Source organism: Grus americana, chromosome 2 (genome assembly GCF_028858705.1).
Source record: "Grus americana isolate bGruAme1 chromosome 2, bGruAme1.mat, whole genome shotgun sequence".
Classification (NCBI taxonomy): domain Eukaryota; kingdom Metazoa; phylum Chordata; class Aves; order Gruiformes; family Gruidae; genus Grus; species Grus americana.
In genome coordinates this window covers 54,380,712-54,398,448 of record NC_072853.1, presented here as the reverse complement: position 1 = coordinate 54,398,448, position 17,737 = coordinate 54,380,712, and the positions used below count along the sequence as shown (strand labels likewise).

The 17,737-nt window shown below is 36.4% G+C and overlaps 1 protein-coding gene across 6 annotated transcripts in view; it reads left to right on the top strand.

Moving 5' to 3' along the window:
* DLGAP1 (DLG associated protein 1) overlaps positions 1–17,737 on the top strand; it is a 422,037-nt gene that overhangs the window by 157,658 nt on the left and 246,642 nt on the right. For 4 of the 6 annotated variants that reach the window (XM_054816398.1, XM_054816402.1, XM_054816403.1 and 1 more), the window contains one exon: positions 167–277. The exons of 1 other annotated variant lie outside the window; for it this stretch is intronic. The gene's annotated coding sequence lies outside the window, so the exon portion shown is untranslated. The remainder of the gene's footprint in view (positions 1–166; positions 278–17,737) is intronic. One more of the 6 variants, XM_054816399.1, reaches the window with a different exon arrangement.

Sequence of the window (17,737 nt, the reverse complement as noted above, 5' to 3'; positions counted from 1 at the left end):
TTTTTCTTGCAAGGAGGAGAGTGTGGTACATGTGAAAATTTTGCCACATTGATATAAAGCCTCTCAACGTTTCTGTGATTTTTAATGCATACATAGCTGCTTGCCACGTTAGTATTTTTATCTTGTTTCAGGCTAGTAGTTTTAACTGCTACACTTTGTGTTTCAGAACAGTCAAGCATCAAATATTGGAACTGACATCTGAATTAAAGAGTGTGCAAAAAATCTGTTCCCTCTTTAACTATTGAAACAAACTAAAATGGAAAACTGACTAAGGAGGGTGAGTCCTTTCTTCTTACTCTCTGATTGTTCTTCTTGACCTGTCTCTGCATCATTTTTATTCATTTTTCTCCAGATTTGCTTGTAAAAGGCAGGAAGCCAAATGATTGCCAGTTCTGAACTGCTTTAATGGAAACGAAGGTTGCCTGATAGCTTGCTATTTTGGCTTAGCAAACGATATCTTTGTATATAATCTAGGTCTGCGGGCTGCAGACGGTGTTAGTATCAGGCGTCTTTGAGCATTGTGGTGAACGGTTTTCATGAGCCTGGCATGAAGATAAAAATGTAGCATATAAACTTAAATGTTGAGTAGAACCCCATAGGGCCAGATGTGCCACAGTTACGGAGTGAGTTTAGAGAGTATGAGAGGCAAGGATTGATTTGGCCTGGAGGAGTGTAACAAAAGAGAGAGATCAGAGCCAAAAACAAAGTACAGAAGACAGCATGAGGGAGTGGGTTGCAGCATCTTGGAAGCAGCGTTGAAACGGCCTGGAGAAGCTCCGGTAGGGAAAGAACTTCCTTTTCCACAGTTTCCACAGCTTTTGTTGGTGTGTTTTGGTTGTGTCTTTTTAGGTTTTTTTTTTCTTTGTTTGTTTTTTAACACTAAGAGCTGCAAAAAACCCAGGACCTTACTGACCTGGTAGACATGCTGAAGATAAGCAAGCTGTTAGCAACTGTAGCCTCTTGAACACATACTGAAATGTCTACTTATAGTGAACTGTGGGTATTTCACAAAGCTAATCATATCAAGATGAATTAAAATCAACAGTTCCACATCCTATTTCTTTATTACCATGTGGTAATAAAGACTTAAACATAAATGCACTAGAAACAGGGAGAGTGTTTTTAATCTATATTTCTTTTTAAAATGGTGGTCATGCTGCTTATGATTTGATATGATTTTAAAAGTAACTCGTAGAACTATGCTATATTCAACTGTTTACAGTTCGGTAACAAGCAATTTAATGATATTGTTACATTAATATATTTATTATGTAATTGATTATGGGTATATCAGGATTAGTTAAGTATGATACTGTATTCAACAGTAAATTTCCCTGAGTGGAGCGTGACTTTAAGATATTGAATGAAATGTTTATCATCTCTGGAATGTTCTTTATATCACTCCAGAGGGATCTTTACTTATAGTTTTCCCTTTATGTAAAAAATTTCAATGGGTACCTCACTTAAAAAATGAATTTCTTACAATTAGGGTATCTAATTGTATATCTAATTATCCAGCAGTAACAATTGCTTTGTATTTTAGTAAACTTACTATAAGAGGAGAAAATACTGATGCTGCTGCAACATTTCCATAGCCATAAAACTGTATCCATGACGATTTATTATACATTTTATATATATGTATATATGATTCTGTATGTTAAATATGTAACATAGATATATGTACTTACACATTACAAGTATATATTTCTGAGGTAGATATAAGTTAGAAAAAGTGGTGCCTTTTCTTTGCAGAATAGAACTTGGAATTAGCATGTATTTTCTATGTAAATTATTAGGTCAGTTCAGCTGCCTTTTCCTTAGTTTGTCCTTCTGAAAAAGCCGAAAACTTCATTGAAATGGTGATATAATGTTTGCAATAATGTGATTTTTCCCACGTAAAAATTGGATTTTTAGCTTAGGAAATTGTTTTTTACAATAATGCATTTACTTATCACTTACATATATTTAAATCAATTACTATGCTTTTTCGTACACAAAAGAATCTATCCCCTCAGTTCGCTGTGATTTGGGTAAAGTGACTGTCTCCAGCATTCCGTGTTCAGTTTCTTGCATCTGTGCTCAACTTTGGCTGTTATACGCACCTGGATTTGGGCATGTGTCCTTTCGAAGGGTCAAGGAAGTTAAGAATGATGCAGTAAAAACATGACTAAGGCTGTGCAGTCACCTTTGTAAAAATTAGGAAATGCTAAAATATACGTTGTCAGTTCGCACGCATCATGACAGATGCTTTCCATCAACAATTTCATGTACCATTTTTTTTCTTATAGTTTTACTGGAGGTTCACCTGAGTGTTGGTGGTTTCCTTTTTTAATGATTAACTAAACTTGTGATTTAGTTATATTATTAAATGTGATCTTATGATGCTTTGTAGAGTCCACCTATTCAGTTGATCCTCCCAGTTTTGGACAGGGTTTTTGAGATTTTCGATAGGGTATTTGTAGACATATAAAGACATTCATACTCTTCCTAGTATAGCAACCCTCTACTTACTCACCATAAGCAAAGGCACCACCACTTGGAGGGCAGAATTGAGACTTTTTTCACTGTGTGCTAGGAGAAGAGATGTCAGAGGGAGCTCTTTCCACACAGAGGATTGTATTGGAGAATGCAGGGGGGAGTGGTTTTTATTGTAAATACACTGGTTTGTTGGAGAATTAATTCATTGTTCATAAAAATGGAAAGCTGAGGGAAATACTGGGGGATACAGCAGCATGAATGTGACCAAACACTCTTAGAACTATACAAAAAAATACCATTCATTTTAGAATAATCCGAATGGGCAAAATTACTGAAACTAAGTAGTCCTGTGAGGATATAGATGCTTCTCAGAAGAAACACCAGTTTCTGCAAGGCTTCCTAGCAGTTTATTGTCCTTCTGCAAAGGGGATGTTTTGCTTGGGGCAAAAGGATGCGAGGTAGGGACATAAGAAATCCCTTAATAAAGGAATACAAAAGAAAACATTATGTCATTGAAGAAGGTATTTTGACTAGTGACGCATTTATTAGAAAGAACAGAGTATGGTCCATTTATTTTCATAAGGAATATATCATTGATGTATGTTACTTTATTGTGAATTTTGTTAAAGGGAGATGCAGATGGAACTTAAATATGCCATTAATTCAAGACGTGTTTATCAGCAGGGAGAAGATGGCTAGGCTTTGAAAAAGTTAGATGAGGAGAATCTATATGAAATGTGTTAGGGATCCTGAAGAAATTGAACTTTAACGAGACCAAACAAAAGGAATATAATTAATCCTCTACAGGGAGACTGTATGAAAGAAATGTAAATCTTAAGGTCTTCCTGCCTGTCTGGGAGATGGGATAGTGGATGCTTTGCATGATCTAATTATGCAGCAGTCTTAGGCTCTTCAAAATATTGTTCCTTAGGGAAAAAGGACACAAGACATAGAGAACAATTACCAGTTAAAAGATACAATGATCTTTGATGCAGTACAAGAGGAAATGTAAGGTATTTTACTAATAATGCTGGTGTGAAGCAACAGCTGCAATGAAAAAAATGTATTGCCTCAGGTAAAGTACACTGAGATGGCACAAAAGCTCAGCTGAGACAAAGGTAGTGTAATCAAACATTTTAAAAAATCAGCTTTCAGGTGCTAATTGAAAACTGATCATAACTTGTTTGGGGTTTTTTAAAGAAAAATTAAGACAAGACTTTATTATAGCTTGAATGATAATTCCTTGATCAGATATACAAAGCCTATGAATCAGAGAAAAGAAACTTAAATGACAATGAGATAGACAGCTGAATTGTCTTGTCTATTAGATAAAACAGGAGATTAAAAATGAAAATAATTTTTCTATATTCTACTCCCTTCCTACTTATGGGAAAACCAAACATCAAAATAGAAGACAGGGATAACTCTATTAAGCACGGTATGTAGGCAACAAGAGAGACCTGATGAGATATAAAAAGCCAAATGCATTTTTTGCATCCAATGGCAAGTTAGAACTCCAGGGAATATCCATAATCTTTTAGGATGAGGAGGGTACTGAAATTACTCCTTGGACACTCCTTAGCTTTGAGTGCCGTAGTGACAATAATGTCATAACTCTGAAAAGTCATGATTTGCACAGGCATAAAGGAAAATGAAGCTATAGTATATAGATGGAGAAAATATCAAAAACTGCAGATACAGAGGTGCTGAGATACAGAGTAAAATATTCTATCAGAAGTTTTGTTTCTACTGATAAATACGGAAACAATCATTAATAACTAGAAACTATAGAGGCTTATCTTTGAATAATAAAAAATTGTGATGAATTTGCTTACACTAGTTAAATATGTAACTGGAGAAAAAAAGAATAAAATAAAGAGAAGGTTGAAATTTGCTATAGCTAAGGCCATAATTTCTTCTGTACTGGTCTGAACAAAATTTTGCTTCATCACATCTAGCAGAAATGGATAACAGTTCCTCACAGCTATAATCATTTTTGTACCAAAGTTTATTTCAGAAATGTACCTTTGATCTCCTGCCTTTTGACGATTAGTTTCATTCAGATATGTATTGAATGAATTCTAGAAGAAGGTGTGGTCATTCTTCCTCTGCCATCTAGATGTGATATTTTGGGGGGTTTTTTTTGGTGGAAGATGGGAAATTGGTAGAGGAAATTGTCCTAGAGTGCCAGAAGGTTCTGTTTTCTACAGCTGACCTTAACTTCTGTAAAAATAAAGAGAGAAAATTTGTAACCTTCAGATCAATTGCTTTATTACACTGTCTTTAAAGTATGACTACATTACAACTGCAGGATTTAATCAGAGAGTAGTAAAGAAATGTGCCTAATTATGCTTTTATATAAACTATGTCAAGGTACCGAAACAGAAGCTTTTATTTAATTTTTAAATGATTAATTTTTATTTTAAATAATTAGGGGTTTTTATCTAGTTTTATTTATATAAGAAAGTAAACAAGTTGGTAAACTCAGAGGAACAGGATCAGGAAAAGAGAAAGTAACTTCAAGGCAGTGTTGCCTGCTTCCCAGCCCACCTCCCATCTCCTTGATAAGTGTGAGGTTGTAGAAGACAGGTAAGGAGCTGAGGCTAAATATTTAAGCATCTAGTTCTTTGTTATTTATTACACCTTTTCTTCCTATTTTATATTAATCCTATGGAATGTTAAGTTGTCCTTTAATTTTAAAATGCCTTTCCTTGTGACTTTCTTTACTTACAGTGAAAGTCACAGCCAAATTAGACCTGCTATTGAGTGCATGACTGTTGAGTGGCAGCCTGAGGCCAAAGGACATAGTATTGGGGATAGATAACACTATTGTAAGGTCTCAGTCCTCAGAAGAAGTCATCTCTAGCTCAGGAAATATCAGAGTTATTCAATCTTTTTATGCTTGTCTATACTTTTCCTTAGGCATGTCCTTCCACGGTTGAGGCATCTACTTCCACGGTTGTTTATGACGGTGGCTCAGTGGCCCTTTGAATTCACCCCAGCACGGCTGTTTTTATAAGTGCACACTTGGAAATAGATGTTTGTAGGAAGCATGGTGGGTCGAAAGTAATAACACCATTAACTCTGAGTAAGGGAACACTTCTTGTATTCCCACCATTCTCTTCCAGTAAAAACTTTCAAATTGAGCACAGTGGGAAATGTTATTTTCTCCCATGGTGTAAAATCATATCCCTGAAATAATTCATCTGTCTTAGAAACAGACTGATCTATGGAACTGGCACTGGGTTTAGGCTGCTGATGTGGGGAGAGATGTCTGTCTTAGGTTTGCGTTTCACATCATAAGCAGATGTAAGCACAATGATAAGTATCTCACGACCTCCTGATGGCTTCGTGGAATCAGAGGCTCCACGTGTATCCTCACACCAGAAAGATTACAGGAAACACAATCTTGCCTTATATGGTCTGACTTTATGTTTTTATATGATTGTAACAGCTAGAACAATAACATAATAAAAAATCTGATTTGATAATCTTTTTAGTTCAGTGTTGCAGGCATGGAACCTGCACTGTGCAAAATGAAAAGATAAATTTTTCCTTACTGAATAGTGAAAGTCTGGCCAAGGTACATTAGTAACCTCTTCCAACTCATTGAGTAATACAAAATGATGTTCTTCTGAAAGCCTTATTTTATATGAAACTCTCTCTTCAATATGATTATTATTTAAAATTGTTTCTGCAATCTGTTTTATTTTTATTATATAGTTTCTCTTCATCTTTTGTTTTGTTGCCCTTTCCTGCCAGGTCTTCTAGCTTCTTTTTATGTGCTGCAGGCACAGTTTAAAACACTGGCTAATGATTTGGGAAGGGCAGGATAGCAGTGGGTCACAACAGGGACACGGCAAAGAATTCGGGTACTCAGGGCTTGAATGCCCAAGAGACACCACAGTTGTGGTTGGGTGCAGTGACTATATTCTCAAGATCAAAAGAAAAAAAAAAGAACACAAAACCCAAGGAAAATTGTTTAACACAATATTATTCATCAAGAACAAAGTGTATAATCATGTATGTTATTGAAGTTTTCTGAGTTGCCTGTGCTCTTAAAACATGAATTTTTCTGAGCACTTTGATGAAGTTTAATTAGGCTAGAAATTTCCTGCAAATACTCATCTTACTGTTTTTATTTTAAAAGTGGGAAGAAATATTTCGGTGTTACAAAATCAGCACAATGAAATAATTTGCATTTAGGTTTTATGAGCTGGCTAGGAAGTTCTTTCAACAACTAAAATTCAGATCTTGCAAATCTTGGAAAACAGGAAAATTTCAAGGAGTTGAAGAAAATATAAAATCATCAAAAGTAAAGTCTGGAAATAGTTCAAAAATTGGTGAAGTGATAGATACCGAGGAGGGTGAGTTGCTTAAATGTTTTGGGTGAGTTTATATGTAAAGTATTGTTCTGTATGCCCTATATCTATATAAATACAGACAAATATTGTAGTTAGGAATAAAGGAGTACAAAATGAGGATGTGATCCCATAAATCAAAATTCTGAAAAGGTTTTTGAGGGTGTGATATGTTACCAGATGTAACATAATTCTGCAGGTGGCAGGTTAATGCACTACTCGGACTTATGAATACGAGAGGGTCACCTTTCTATTCCAAATACAGCCACTTCAGGACATACTACATTAAGGTACTCACATTTGAAAAAGTCGTTGAAAACTGGAGAGACTTTGGGAGAAGCCACAAGATTGGTTCGGATGGGACTAAAAATAATCACTGGTTTGGTTCAGTGCTCAGGGGGGAGTCAGAAAATTATTTTCTTACTGTGGAAGACAACAAAATACTGAACTTCTGAGATTCACAAGTGATGACAAAAAGATCCAATACATGGAAATTAAACATAGAAGTGGAAGCAAAGTGCATATTTTTAAGGAGAAGTAAAGAAACACTGGAACAATTTACCAAGCAGTGTTGTGGATTCTTGTAACCTAAAAGATTTCATTTGGAATTAAGGCTAGGATTGCTGAAGCAATTTAGGGAATTAGATGCTCAAACATCCTTGAAATGTACTTATTAAATTCACCAAGATCTCTTGGGTTCCTCTAGAAATGCAGCAAAGCTAAAAGCAGGATGCTGCTTTATTTTGATTCACAAATGGGGCTTGATTGAAGGTGCTGCGGAGTAATACGAGATGTTCCGTGATACGTTACGCAGCAGGTTGGAATGTATTGTTCCAGTGGCCTCTTTTGTTCACACAGTCAGTGAGTTTATTTCTACGTGAGAATAGCTAAAATCTGTTCTGACTTAATAGAAGCTACTTGAGATTGCTGTTGAAGTACTTTCAAAGTGCTTTCTTACAACCCATCTGTTTAATAAGATGACTCTGATCATATAATAGTAGGATGCTCTTTCACCTCCATTCTTCTCTTGCTGGTAGGGAGAAGACCAACACATAGATAGCACGGAGCATCTTAGCAATGGCTTTGTTTCTGTTAGGCTTTCAGCAGCTGATTTAATTGCCAAAGCAGAAATGCTGTGATCTGAGTGTGTCGACCAGAGGAGGTCCTGAAATACAGCTAAATAGATATATTAACTAAGCTTTTCTTGGTTTTCTGTAATATTGTCTATATAAAGAATTCACTTCAGATAACTGTCTTTCACGAGGAAAACTTTGATCTTAAATAAGTCAGTCTGGTTGGCTTGATTTTTACCTCTGTGAGAGTTTAATTGAATTAGAGGCTACATAGACACAGTGTACATCCAGTCACGCACCACTACGAGCAGAAATTTGACTGTCACTGGAGCTCTTACTGTAGAAATGATCTATTTTCTTTCTTTTTTTTACACTTCACTGCCTAGGGTCTGCATGGCTAAAAGCCACCTGCAAACCAAATCTATAATCAGTAAAAGAACTATTTGCAAGCCAATTTCCTAGTATTACTTTTCAGAGATAAGCGTCTGAAATGGGATAGTCATGGAGAACAAAGTAAAGCTCACCTATGGGTGAGGAAGATCACTATATCCCTTGAATCAGAGCTGGATTCTGTCCTAGTTTTGTTTAACCACAAAGCTGAGTTTTGTGAGGCTCTAGAAAACCAAATTCTGTTTGATAAACAAATAAACATATAAAAGTTCTAGCAGTAACCTAGAACATTGAAGTATGGGGAGTTTTCCTATACTTTTTTTTTTTTCAAGAATGCACAAAATATCAACATGGAAACAATTAATATAGAAAATTAATAGTCTGCTTGTGGTTACTAGCACTCAGTTAGATTATAACTTGTGTGTCCTGCTCAACAGTTTTTTAAATTTACTTTTTGTTGTATAAGGAAACAGGCTAATGTCAGCCCAGTGTTAAAAACTCAGGGTATAAATGGTTATAATTTGTATAAAAGTGAGTTTAGTTGAATATAAAGTACAAAGAGAAATAAGTGCTTACGTAGTGATTGATATATCATAGATATTTTGGAAATCTGTTTATCCAAGACATCAGTGTGACGACAAAGTTATAATATTAGGTTCTTGGGACTGTGTCACTATATAAAAGCTATTTGTCATCACTATCAGAATAAAAATTATACTGATGAGATTGCTGCATTTCTCATCAGATCTTCTGTGTGATCTATCAAGTCCAACAAGGAGATGCAGCAGTATGTATTTCAGAAAAATTATTGATGACAACTACTGTGTGTTTTCTTTGCGCACTTTACAAAAGTTCAAACTAAAAAGAAACTATTGTGATGTCCAATGTTGGAAAAATAATTAAGTGTAAACCAATTTTAAAATATATTACATTTTCAAGATCAAGACATTTCAGTCAGGTACTTGAGCTGAAGTTATCAAATGTCCAAGCAGTTGATTATTTTATGTTAGTGACTGAGAAAATGAAAGTGCAGATGTTAGCAGTTTGGGATTTTTGGTTTCTGTAAGTGAGCAAGGCCAAAAAGTAGCATATGTCCTTGTTAACTTCAATAGCTTTATAATGCAGCTATTCAAATAATACACTCCAATTTCTCCAGTGCCTCAAAGAAGTGTACAGCTTTCCTGTAAGGCTGTTGGGATTTTAGCTACAGAGCACTGCATGAGGATGCCCTCTGGTCTGGAGGGTGCACTGCTTCCTGATGGATAGACCTTGTTAAAATTAGGTTTTGAACACAGTAAAAATTGAGGTGTGCTGCTTTATGATAAAGTTAGTTAGTTCAGTACTTGATTTGGCCAAATTTTGTGGCCAAGAAGGCCAATGGTACCCTAGGGTGCATTAAGAAGAGTGTGGCCAGCAGGTGGAGGGAGGTTATCCTCCCCCTCTACTCTGCCCTGGTGAGGCCACACCTGGAGTGCTGTGTCCACTTCTGGGCTCCCCCGTTCAAGAAAGACAGGGAACTACTGGAGAGAGTCCAGCGGAGGGCTACAAAGATGATTAGGGGATTTGAGCATCTCTCATATGAGGAAAGGCTGAGAGAGCTGGGTCTGTTTAGCCTGGGGAAGAGAAGACTGAGAGGGCATCTTATCAATGCTCACAAATACCTGAAGGGTGGATGTCTAGAGGATGGGGCCAGACTTTTCTCAGTGGTGCCCAGCAACAGGACAAGGGGCAATGGGCACAAACTGGAACACAGGAAGTCCCATCTGAGTATGAGGAAAAACTTCTTTACTTTGGGGGTGACCGAGCACTGGCAGAGGCTGCCCAGAGAGGTTGTGGAGTCTCCTTCTCTGGAGATATTCAGAACCCGCCTGGATGCCATCCTGTGCAACCTGCTCTAGGTGATCTTGCTTTAGGATGAGGGTTGGACTGGATGATCTCCAGAGGTCCCTTCCAACTCCTACCGTTCTGTGAATCTGTAAATGAGTCTGAGAAATGCTTGCACAGACTAAAAGTCATGTAATTATTACATTGTCTCTTTATTATACATTATATATCTGCATTTGTACATATACGTATATCTAGTTTTCTAGAGCATTTTGTAAAAATAAGAAATAGAAGGTGGTTTGTTTTGTTTTTTTTTTCTTTCTATCAGATTTGAAAATGTAACTCAGAAAGTGTGTTCAAGGAGATGAGGCAACCCAGTTGTCCCAGAAAGTACAAATTGGACTGATTAGGTCAAAACCTATTTTCTTTAATATGTGATGTAGAATCTGCCCATAAGCAAAATAATACTAGGCAGGACTGAAGGCAGTCAATATTCCATCAAGAAGGAAATAATACCACTGGGTTGAAATATGACTTTAAGTAACTATAGAACTTTTTAGGTTTAAGATCAGGAGCAACCCAATATGAGAGAGATACATCTAAGTAACTTTGTAGGAGATGCAGCTATTTTACTTCACCAGAAATAAGCGAGCTATGATACTAAAACCAGCACCTCCATGCAGATGCTATTGAACTATTCCAGGATCTGATTTTTATTCCCCCCCCCACCCCCCCCAGTGGAAATTTGTAACAAGGATGAACTTTGTCCTGCAGCAAGATTTCTGATCTCGCTCTGACTCTTTGATTCTTGGTGACACCAGTCAGATTTCTTAAAGTATCATGACAAGAGTTAGTGTCTTAGAGCCACAGTAAGCAAAGAAGCACATGCTGTGGGGAAAGCATGACAGAACCAGATATATCACAGCAGTTTTAGAAATTACTTTATTTGACAGAGCATCTGGTTTAGGGTTAGACAAATTAATACCTTGAGATTGTTTGGGTAATGAATTGATCTCTTGTTGAGATATCAATAGCCTGAGTATCTGAGAAAACAGAAGTAATTGCTGTATCTTGATATCCTTCAACTACAACAATTTATTCATCCTGCACTGCCTGACTGTTGTAGCCTTCAACAACACGGTGGGTTTTTTATTTTCCATTACTAATCTTTACTGAACATGATATTATGGCAAGATGGTGTGCTTGTAGCATGTCTTCTCTGAGTAATTGGTTAGCTGTCAGGGAACAAGGAAAAATCAATACCAATACTTTTTAGCTCTTAAATTCTAAATCAAATGTTTCTTATATTAAGTAGCTGTCATTATATGTACAGCTCTTTTATTTTGATTGCATTTATTTTCTCAGTGGTTTCCTCATATTTAAGCGAATTAATCATAATGAACTAAAAGAAGATCTTTTCTTCATCTTTCTAAAATGTTAGATTGTTTACTTTCTGGAAACACATACCTGGCATAAATTGAATTATCTGGTTTCAGCTTATATTAGGTACTTGATTTGTAATTAAAGTCCAAATGGTAAAGCTAATTGAGAATGACAAATGCTGTTTATTGAATCAGTAGATCACTACTTTCCTGTATTACAGCTGTTCTGTCTCCAATGCAGTTCCATTTGATTTACTAATTATATACAAAATATTATGTTGTTGTTCTTCATAACCATTTTTATACTTCATCAGAGATCCTTCTTGGTTAGAATGATTGAAAAGGATTGGTGGAATAATTTGTATCGTTATAGTTACTGATAGTTTATGCTGCTACACAGTCTATCAGACTGTGTTTATTTCATGTATGTTTGGAAAATGAAAACCTATTTGTTTTCTGTGAGGAAATCTTGAATAAATTTAATGCTTTGCTTTTAACAGAGATGTGATATAGTGTTCTTTTTTTAACTTTACAAAATGAAATGCCTTCCATAGTGGAGTTGGACCTCTGTGCAAAAGGAGAAGAAAAAGCAACTACTTTGAAATATTACTAGTTTTGGTTATCCTTCTAAATGCATATTAGCTTATGGTCTTATTCATAGCTACAGCGGTACTAAAACAAGGGAAGATGTATGAGGCACGAATGCTATGCTGTCTTCTGTCAGGGAAACAGAATGCAAATTTGTGGAATATTTTTTCAAACTTGAATTATTTATACATCAAACATTACTCTGGCAAATCCTGATTAAACTTACATGAATTCTCTTAATCTCTTCAACAGTTTGCCCTGCAGTTTTTAGTAATCCTCCTGACCCCCCAAAAATCTATGAAAGCTGGGACTTTCATATCCCAGTCTGAATAAATATTATTTAGATCCCAAAATCTCTCTAGCTACATTGAGATATATTTCTTTTTTAATAATTAGAAAAATCTACCTCTTCATAGCTGGGAAAAGTAGGCACTGTTTCTGTGCAGAGCCTATTTAATCTCTTAATTATGCTTTTCCATTCATCGTGATAGTACCTGCTATCCTGACACACATTAAGCAGTTAGTTATCTCCATATTCCTCTAGCGTGAGGAGTGATCTGAAGGTCTTGAAAGTGGAGGGATCTTCAAGAGGACACGAACTGTTTATGGCAATTTTAGAGGGCAGGTGGGTCTCTCAGGAAGGCAGTTTTGTTGTGAACAACAGAGCCGGTGCTTAAGTGGCCAGTGTCTCTTTGCTTGTGCCCAGTGCTGTTACTGTGGGCTCACAGTTGAAGAAGTCTTTTATTTGATAAAGCCAAAGAGAGCTTGTTTTACAGCGAGTGGGATTCTCCGGGAAATAAATCTATTGCTGAGCAACATTAATTCTCACCTGCCATCATCACTTAACCCACAAATAGCCTGTGTCAACACTAATGTCGTAATTTTTGTTTTCAACTTTGAAAGCTCAACTTTTGCTCTGGGCTATAACGTAAAGGCTGGCAAAGGTGTGGACTCACTGGGAAGGTTGTTAGCTCAAAAACTATTATCCTTTGGTCAGCCAAGGATCATCTGTTTATCTAAGTGTGAATGAGTGTTAAATTGGGCTAGAAAAATCAGCAATGTAGTTGATGAATGTTATTGCTTAGCATAGCATACTGTTATTTATTTTGCAATTTAAATTATGGACAGCTACCCAGAGATTGTAGTTGATGGGAATATAATAATCACATCTATAAACATTTTTCTTCAATGCATATAATGTTTAGCTTTTCCTATAAAATAATTATTTTTTTAAAAAACATGATAGTATTACCTATTGCACCAATTCTGAAATGACCATTTAATATCAATCACAAGTTTATTTTGCTGCATTATAGTTATTCTTTAATAAGTTTCATATTTTACCTTTCATTCTCAATTTCCACTCTCAAATGCTTTGCACAAGTGACATTATTCAGGCCGCTATGGATGAGTACATCTCACGCAAGGTGACCAGTTATTGGCTTAGCCTAAGATAGTCTTCAAGGGCCTGTCTTTAGGCAGTGGAAATAGCATCAACAAAGAATGTTTTTGACCAAATCCCTAAATGATGAGGACAGATTATCCCCCTCCCCTCCCCAGATGTCCCTGTCTATCTACAGCTCTTGAGGAACCAATGACAAAAGAGCTGAGATCAGGTGACTGATTTTTTTAAAAAATTAATCCCACTAGAAGTCTTTTAAATCACTATTATTTAATAATAGACATTTTTTTTTGCAGAGCAGCTGAAAGGACACTATTTGGTTAAGCCCAGAATTTATTTCTGGTTGTGTGTGGCTTTCCAATATGAGTTACAATATAAGATTTTGTCACCCATGTATTATTGAATGAATAAAGAAATACAACAGCACAAGAAACCACCTGAAAGTGGTCCTGCATAGTAAGAGAATTCTGCCTTTCATACCCTTTGGTTGTTCTCAAAATACAAGTTAAAAAAAATACCATCAGACCTGCAGCATCTATATTTTACACCCTGGATGTTCTTCAGAATAGAAATTTTCTTAAGAACATATTCATTGTTTTCAACAGTCAGTCATATTTCACGAAAGCTTTTTTAGTCCATGTGAAGTACTAGAAGGCTTGTACTGTAGCATCTGATGTACATTTGTGAGCCCTGGTTTGTGACATTAAATGCCAACATCTAGAAAGTATTCTTCAAATATCATCTTTCTCCTCTTTGTGGTTTAACCAACAGGGTTTTTCTCCAATGAGGTATCTCCCCTTTATGTCTTTTTTTCTGCTTTTGAGAACAGGAAAATGTTTGGTAGGCATTTTGTTTATCTTTTTTCCCTTTGGCCTGAAAGTCTCTAAAATATTTACCTGTTCTGTGTTATTTCTCCTTTCCACTCTCCTGCCTCTTCAGGAGTTAAGGGGTATGGACTAAGTGCTACCAGTCACGCCAGCCCTTTCTGTTCACAGGAGAGCCTCCTCGAACTGCTTGTGTCTAGCACCAAACACTTTTTTCTACTCCCTTTTTACTTCATCCCAGGAGGGATGATTCTTCCTCTAGAAAAGGATTATCTGGATTATGAAATTTATCCTGTCGTCAGACCTAAGAGCAAGAAAGTTGCCTGGCCTGGATTATAGAGACGAGGGAAATGAGTTTGCAGAAGACCAGGGCATTTGCTGGCTCTTCAGCCTGCTACGTTACAGAATCCAAGGTTGCCTTCTTATGCAAGAAAATGGATTTTAAATGGAAACCTATGTTTCTTGTTTAGCAAGAGAAAGTCTAGTTATAATAGAGGAATAGCTGGACTTCAGGGGGGAAAAAAGACTCCCAAGTATTTTTTTAAATATCCTTCTTCATAGAATACAACTTACTGTACAGAAGTGCAAGTCTGGCATTTTTCAGAAGTGCAATGAACTCTTTCTTAACCCAGAATATTAATAGGCCTAAGAACCTACAAGGCAGGGTATGTTCTTCTGGTTGCCTGTAATCATCTCACCTTTAATTATTAAAATGAAATAATTCATATTTTCACCTTTTACATTACTGATATGTAATCTCAGACTGAAAAACTGTTATATGCATTTTTTCATAATATTTGTCTAACTCACTGTGAGTTTGTAGACCACTTTAATTTCCAGTAGGAAATATTACTACCAAATACATGATGTATGATTTGCTCTGAAAATTGCGTAACTGGACAGAATGTATTATTCAAATTATAGCTGAAGTGCGACGTAAGTGCTTCATAGGTCTTGGGATGCTGAGGAGGGTGCTGAGGAGGAGGCTGTGGTGGGGTGTGAAGTTTACTCTGCTTGCACTTAGCAGATTCCTTTTTTTCTGGACTTTCATACTAGAAAAACCAAGGCATGTGAATGTTCATGCAAGGTGTTATACCATTGTCACAGAGGAATTTACCTCTGACTTGGAAAATACATTCTGTAGAGTCAGGATTTCGCTATCAATATTTTTATACTGGGACTTCTATTATTGGTGCTTTTTCTGTTTCCATTATAGAACAAAACCTATGTGATAACGCACTAAAGCTGTCATGTATTGTTACTCAATACAGAACAGCTTATAATTTGGGCCTAAAACCAGGACACCTTGGCACTTTGCGTACACACTCAATCACTACTATAATTCCTGCCCGACCATCCCAAAATAATAATTTGTGCATAGGTAAAGGCATCCTACTTTTTCATTTTAATTGTATCTATTTTCTAGGAACTACGCATGCACAGATTATTTTTATAAACTCCTAACTGGCAGAAAGGAAAGGAAAAAGGATTTACAGATATTATGTAATGTATTCAGGTATATTATGTATAGTGCCCTATTTAGGTTGCAGTGCCTAATCCTTTCTAATCCATTCTCTCCTTCCTATTTTCTGTATTATGCAAGTTTGGATATCAATTGTCACACTTCTGCAACATGCAATCAGGCAACATGCCTGCTACTATATTTAGCCCTTTCACAAGTCCTAAGTTAAACACGTACTTACAGAATACATTTATAAAAGAAAAAAAAATCAGGTGAAAATAATTACTGGATAACTGCAGTGAATGAACTGAACGAGGAGTAAGAGTCACACAGAGCCTTTTCATATTGACTTTCTGTCAGATTAGGCATTAAAGATATGACCTTTTTTGTTTGGCTGCTCCATTTCTGGTGAAAATAAAAATCTTCTTTTAACTGTTTCATGCAATTAATGATACTCTTTGATGGTCTGTAAGGAATTAATTGGACCGCTTGATAACATTTACTTGCAGGGTAAAGCCTTCTAACTGTAAATGTAAATACTAAGTAAATTGCTATTGCTGTTTTGACAGTGTTCTTCAAAAGTCACAAATACTTTAAAGGTTATTTTATAATAACTATTTTAATTTTGGGGAGATGTTTTGTAGACTTTGTATCAAGAATACATCATTTATTGAATGCATACAGTCTTGATACATTGCATGTTTCTGAGAAAATCCTTCAATCAAAGTATCAGCTGTAATTCCTTGAGTTCTACCACTGTTGACTGACTTTTATTTTGCTTCTTAAATCAGTTTCTCTACAGTGGTTCTACCTAAAGGGACTATTAAAATTCAGAGTCACTGAATCATGCAAAGCAGGAATGTTTGTGCATGTGTCATGCAAGTTAATAAGCAAGAAAGTTTCTATGAGCAAAGACTGTTGTGTTTTATACGGATGTAATCAGAGAGCTTTTTCAAAGCACAGCTACTTTGTTTCCACTTCATAGTAGAACATATGTTGTGATTAATCAATTATGAAAGTATTAGATAATAACTTCTAAGATGAGTAATTATTAATGAATAATGTTACTCTGCAACTTCAAATTACTATGCATAGGAAAACATAATCTGGAACACGCAGTGAGTGGAAATAGAATTGGGAGAGTGATACCACGCTGCCATAGACTGAGAATGAGGAAAGCTCTAGAGAGGTAGGAAAGCTAAAAAAGAAAAAAGAAAACTTCTTGCCTCTTTAACAATTTGCTTTATAACTTTTTGGCCTCAGTAGGCACTCAGCTTCCATTTTTGTGAGAAGTGCCTTGTTTAACAAGTTTGATAGGTGCATCATACTGACATACAGACAGAGCAAATTGTTTGGAGTCAGTGTGTAAGGATGAAATAAGTAAGGCTAGTTTGTATGTTCATGTCAATACAACTTAGGTGCCAATTATTCAACAGAGTGCTTGCTCCTTGATAACTCATCTTCACAAACTGAAAACAGATTGGGAGAGCCCATTTCCTAAGGAAAATCAGAGGTTATAGAATCACAGAATGGTTTGGGTTGGAAGGGACCTCAGAGATCATCTAGTCCCAACCCCCCCTGCCATGGGCAGGGACACCCTCCACTAGACCACGTTGCCCAAAGCCCCATCCAACCTGGCCTTGAACACTTCCGGGGGGGGGCGTCCACAGCCTCTCTGGGCAACCTGTTCCAGTACCTCAGCACCCTCATAGAAAAGAATTTCTTCCTAATATCTAATCTAAATCGACCCTCCTTCAGCTTAAAGCCATTACCCCTTGTCCTGTCACTACACTCCCTGATAAACAGTCCCTCACCATCTTTCCTGTAGGCCCCTTTCATGTATTGGAAGGCTGCTATAAGGTCTCCCCAGAGCCTTCTCTTCTCCAGGCTGAACAACCCCAGCTCTCTCAGCCTGTCCTCATAGGAGAGGTGCTCCAGCCCTCTGATCAG